Genomic DNA, 6000 nt, shown 5'->3' with positions numbered 1-6000 from the left:
CCTGATGATAATAATCATTACCTTCAAAATGCACCTTATACATCTTGAAATAGCTGATATTCTAGTTGACATTAAGCGGAAGAAATGGAGCTGGGCAGGCCATGTGATGCGTAGGATGAATAACCGGTGGACCATTAGGGTTACAGAATGGATACCAAGAGAAGGTAAGCGCAGTCGAGGTCGGCAGAAAACCAGATGGGATGATGAAGTTAGGAAATTTGCAGGCGCAAGTTGGAATACGCTAGCGCAAGACAGGGGTAATTGTAGATCGCAGGGAGAGGCCTTCGTCCTGCAGTGGACATAAATATAGGCTGATGATGATGATGACATCTTGAAATAGTTCTGATGGGACCCTTGCTGCAACATTGAATAAAGTGTCTAAGGTGTTTTAGTTAAACAAGTTGGAAGGTCGACAGCTGAGTGTTCGCTCTCGGTGCCAGTATGTTGTCATGTAGCAGGTCTACTTCTGGCATTGTTTTTCACAATGTTCTAGATAAAGCATATTTTTCAAGTGGCTGGATAGATGCTTTCCACGTATGCTAAGCTTGAAAAATAGTTGATGGCCTCACACGTAGTCCGTATTCTGTAAAGTTTCATGAGCTTCACGAGTTCTTAAAGCGAAACTTCTTTTCCTACCATTCCATGGTTTCGCCCATGGATCTGTCTGTCGGTAGGTCAGTCGCTGGCCAGGTTCTCACTAAGTAAATTCCTCCTCACTCTAAAAAAAAAATAAGGAAGAGTCCGTCCGCAGCAGCCCAACACTCTAACCATTAGGCCACAGCCGCACGTACACTTCTCTTGTGCCAACACCAAATAGAACTTTTAGATGGCTGCTAGTGCTGATTATGATAAGGATTTCCATACTTTGGCACATGCCTACAACGGGGGATCGGCCAAGGCTTGTCCGTGTGTTGATTATGATGATGATTTTCATACTATGGTACATACCGACAACAGGGCATTGGCTAACAAGTGGGTGGTACTTATCATGACAACGCCAAATATCTCTTTGAGATTATCACCGTGTGTTGATGATGATTATGATTTCAATATTGTGGCACATACCTACAACGGTGGATCGGCCAAGGCTTGTCCATGTGTTGATTATAATGATGATTTTCGTACTATAGCACATACTGACAACAGGGCATTGGCTAACAAGTGGGTGGCACTTAGCGTGACAATGACAAATATCTCTTTAAGATGATCGCTACATGTTGATGATTATTATGATTTCAATACTATGGCACACACCCACATGGGTGGTCGGCCAAGAAACATGTCCATGTGTTGATGATGATGATTTCCATCATCATACCGAAGGGGTGGTTGGCCATGACTTGGGTGGTGCAATGGCTCATGCCCACAGTGGGGCATTGGCCAAGAAGTAATAGGTACAAATCGGGCCAACGCCAACTAGCTCTTTAAGATGATTGCCGCATGTTGATTATGATAAAGATTTCCATATTACGGCACATATCCACAATGAGGGACTCGCCGAGAAGCGGCCAGTGCATTTAAAATAAATAAGAAGAAATTAAGAAATACAAGCCTATAAAAGATTTGTCACATTGCGTAGCACGTATACACGAGAACAAATGAGTGCACGAGTTTCCGTTACCCCAAAGACATAGGAATGAAATTGGCAAATAGCATGTCATTAACAGCTTCACGAAAGCTTGGCTTCCTTAGATTCTAACGTGTGCGTTGGATCTGCAGAATTATATATATTTTTTTGCTCTCTTCGTTGCTGCATTCCTTTACAGTTTCACAGGAACTAAACGTTTGAGTCCAGTATCACATCCAATACTAGAAAACTAGTGGGGAAAATGGAGCTGTGCAAGCCATGTAACACATAGCGTGGATAACTGGGTGTCTATTAGCAGTACAGAATGGGGGCCAAGAGAAGGGAAGTGCAGTCAAGGATAGCAGAGAACTTGGTGGTGTGATGAAATTTTCAGGCATATGATGGGGTCTTCAGAGGCCTTCATCCTGTAGTGAGCATAGAATAGGTTGATGATGATCACAACTAATCCCTTGCTTTTCAACATTTTCACCTGCCTTGCCCAGCACTCCCTTTTAATCTTTCCTACCCACTTATGCTCCTCACACTAGGGGTAGCAGGAGTTGCATAAACCATGCCACGGAAACACAGGTCAGCGTACGCACTCATGAATCCACTTACTGATACTTCGTTCTATTTCTCTGCTATTCTTTCCGTCTTTCATTTGCTCTTCCCCCCAGTGCAGGGTAGCAAACCAGAATTTCTTCCGGTTAACCTCCCTGCCTTTCCCACCCCATTTATCTCTCTCTGCTGATACTCTCTCCACGCTCATTTCATAGACATGAAATAAAGTGTGAGTGAGCAGTGAAAGGTGTGACTGGATGTGGGTAATAGCAGGAATGTGATTGTGGACAGGCATGGCCGTCGGCAGGTGTTAGTAGATGCAAGTATGATCATTAGTCGGTGCCGGTAAGTCTGAATAAACGGGTGCCGTTAAGTGTGAAAACATTGGGATGCCGTTGCCTGAAGTCTTGTGGCTTTTGTCCCGGGCAGGGCTTCGAGCCTCGAGGCACGGTGCTGGCTCAGCGCCTGGCGGCGTGGAAGAACCTGCAGGCAGCATCCACCTGGGGTGGCATGCTGTCCATGTATCCGGAGCCACAGGGCATCACCAGGAGGCCGAAGATCGCAACAACAGCGCCACCTGTTGGTGTCTCTCTCACCCCGCCCTCAGCGCTGCCCGCTGGTAACGGTGGAGAGGTGAGAGTTTTAACTTAATTTTGTAGTGGAGCCTAGAAACAGCTTCAAGAAAGGCACAGGGTAGAGAGGATAAGACATGGTGGTGGCTACCAGCAAAATAATTTCTGCACGCTAAAAAAAAGTGAAGGGGTTGAAGGGAATGAAGAAGAAAAAGTAAGAAAAGTGCAGCACAACAGCCCAGAAAGAATTGTCATGCCTGTGTAAGAGAGACCTTGGGTAAACAATAAATACTAACAAGAGCATCATTTTACTCAACCACTGAGATAGTCGGTCTTTTTGTTAGTCAGTGCATCTGAAGGCATGCTGACACTTGACAGTCTTCAATTGGAGCAAATCACAAAAGCCTAAAAGATTTGCTTTCCTTAAAATAATCGTACTTATTCCATGTTCAAGGTGTATTCAAAGTAGTCAAGTATGTTCATCTAGGCCGAGTAGTTTTCTTTATTCTTTATTCAGACATATCCCCGCTTAGCCCGAAAGCGTTACAGCAAGGGGGTTACAAACATGAAAAAAATACATCTTGATCAACACTGCACACCTGTTCACATGACAGCCGATTCCACTGAGCAATAGTTTTAACAAAAAATAAATTGGCATACAGGCCCGTCCTAGCCCGGTATTCTCTAATTTTGCACTGGTGGTCAGTGCGTGCAGACATATAGTTTGGCGGTTTTAGGTACATTTCCCTATCAATTCCAGTTTTGTTATGATATATTTCATACATAAGTTTTAGCCGCAGTTTCTTTCGGCGAGACGATAGCGATTCCCAATTGAGCTCTTTTTTCATTGCCGTGCAGCTGTACCTCCTCCCGTACCTACCCAAGACGAACCTGGCTGCTCTGTTTTGCGTTTTCTCTAGTTTATTTATGAGACATATCTGTGATGGGTCCCAAAGGGTACAAGCATATTCCAAAATAGGTCTTATACAAGTTAGGTACGCCATGCTTCTAAGGTTAGAATTTGCACATTTTAAATTTCTTTGAATGTAATTCAAAGCAACTGCCGCTTTGCCAACCACATAGTCCACATGTGCCCGCCAAGAGCAGTCGCCCGACAGCATCACGCCCAAATATTTAGTCGTGAATTTCTTGCTTAAAATATGATTCATAAGATAGTAGCTGGCATCGATTACATTTTTCTTCTTAGTAAACCGCACATGGACGCACTTACCCGCATTCAAATTCATTTTCAACTTGGAGCACCATTCGCAAATACGTTCTAGGTCGGCCTGCAGTTTAAGAACATCATTTTCATTATCAATTTTTCTATACACAATACAGTCATCCGCGAAGTTACAGGAGAACTGGATCACAAGAAGGAAATCACTGAGTGACTAAGAATGGGTTGAGTGCATATGGCAGGTAGTACTCTCAAGTCATGCATGATTGGCAGCTTACTGTTATCATTGGAAAAAGAAAAGTACACTATCTGTGCCACTACCAGGGCTATCCTCTGGGGCTGGAACTTACAGGATAACACTTTAAAAGAAATTAAGGACTGTGCTGTAAGTGATGGAGCAATAAATGGTGGATGTTATATAAAGAGACAGGAAGGCAATGACACTCTGGATTAGACAGCAAACAGGAGTAGGTGATTTTACAGACGACAACAAAAGAAAGTAGTTGAGTTTGACAGGTCATGCAAGTATTAGAGCAGATGAACAGTAGTCTATTAGAGTAGGAAAATAGTGAAACGGAAATGAGAGAGCCAGGGAGGTTAACCAGAACAGAAAATCTGGTTTGCTACCCTACACTGGTGGAAAGGTAGAAAGATGAGAAGAATATAGAGAGAGGGAATCAATAGGCACAGAGACACAATCACAGACAGGAGTTATCACTGCACACTACCACAGCACAGTATCATGTACGACATAATGAACACCTAATAACAACAAAGCCACTTTTGCAGGTTTGCCGTCCTTAAGAATTGTAGCAGTGCCTTCCTCGCCCTCTGCTGCGACGTCTTATGAGGTCGGCATTCCAAAAGTAGTTTGTTCTGACAGTGGTCTGTAATCAACGCAAGCTAGCACAGTATTGGGCGATCATCTCTGTGTACTGTAGAGAGGACAGTCACACATAACGCGCTCGGTCAGATCTTGAAGACAGTACACAGGAGTTGATACCGACATCAACGCGCTGCTAGAAAACGTGGCGTGCTTGCACAAAGCACTGCGTTCTCCGTGTGGAACACTCCAATTTTTCAAAACAACTAACTGTACCAGCTGGACTCTGCTAACACAAAATTACACTTCTCTGTTGGCTCTGGCTAGGATTAGCCTTTACAAAGTCTTCCGCTTTTCTCATTGGTATGGTGAACAACAACACAATGTGTGATGATTGTGGTTGTGAGGAGATCCTTGAACACGTCTATTAGAATGAAACAGCAGAATGGATGCCAAAGGAAGGGAAACTGAATCGAGGATGAGAGAAGATTTGGTGGTGAGATGAGATTAGAAAATTTTTGGCACAGGATGGAGTCAGCTGGTGCAAGAGAAAGGGTAGTTGTAGATTGCTGGGAAAGGCCTTCGTCTCTCAGTGGGCATGAAATAGGCAGATGAAAACTGACCCTGAGACTAGTAACCAACTTCCCCAATGTTCCGTGGCCTTCACGATAGCATTGAGAGCCAAGATACTGAAACAAGATGTAGGAACATCACCACACTGCCCAACATGCTACTTTCCCAGCTCTGAGGCCCGCATGATGTAAATCATGTCCTGAACATAGAGATGCCAGGAGCAAGACCATGGCAGCTACACGATGAGACACCCATCCAAAGTTATTCTGGGAGTATTATTCTGGGAGTTAGCTGAAACAAGATGTAGGAACATCACCACACTGCCCAACATGCTACTTTCCCAGCTCTGAGGCCCGCATGATGTAAATCATGTCCTGAACATAGAGATGCCAGGAGCAAGACCATGGCAGCTACACGATGAGACACCCATCCAAAGTTATTCTGGGAGTATACCCACTACATCTGGAACCTCAGACAAATCAATTGCACAATGCCAATTAGAGTCTGCTCTCCAGCAGCTTGCTGTGGACCAGAAAGGTTGCAAATGATGAGTTTGAGCATTGACTTTCCTACTAAACTTACTCGAGGGAACTCTGGCACTATGGTCGTTCAGATACCGTGGGTGTGATGGTTAGTACGTGGATTTGTCTGATGTTTGTGCTTGTGACTCCAGACGTTCTTGTGGCTTTGTTTACTCTTCTTTATGTACATGTTTATTGGCCCA

General features: G+C 44.1%; 1 protein-coding gene across 1 annotated transcript in view; it reads left to right on the top strand.

Moving 5' to 3' along the window:
* Positions 1–2632: 2632 nt before the first annotated feature.
* The window catches only part of LOC119464500 (protein dispatched homolog 1-like), a 116221-nt gene continuing 112853 nt past the window's right edge, over positions 2633–6000 (top strand). The window contains 1 exon segment of the mRNA XM_049655829.1: positions 2633–2761. The gene's annotated coding sequence lies outside the window, so the exon portion shown is untranslated.

Source organism: Dermacentor silvarum, chromosome 9 (genome assembly GCF_013339745.2).
Source record: "Dermacentor silvarum isolate Dsil-2018 chromosome 9, BIME_Dsil_1.4, whole genome shotgun sequence".
In the NCBI taxonomy this organism is placed as follows: Eukaryota; Metazoa; Arthropoda; class Arachnida; order Ixodida; family Ixodidae; genus Dermacentor; species Dermacentor silvarum.
Note: the sequence above shows the minus strand (reverse complement) of the source record. Positions and strands in the feature narration are given on the sequence as shown.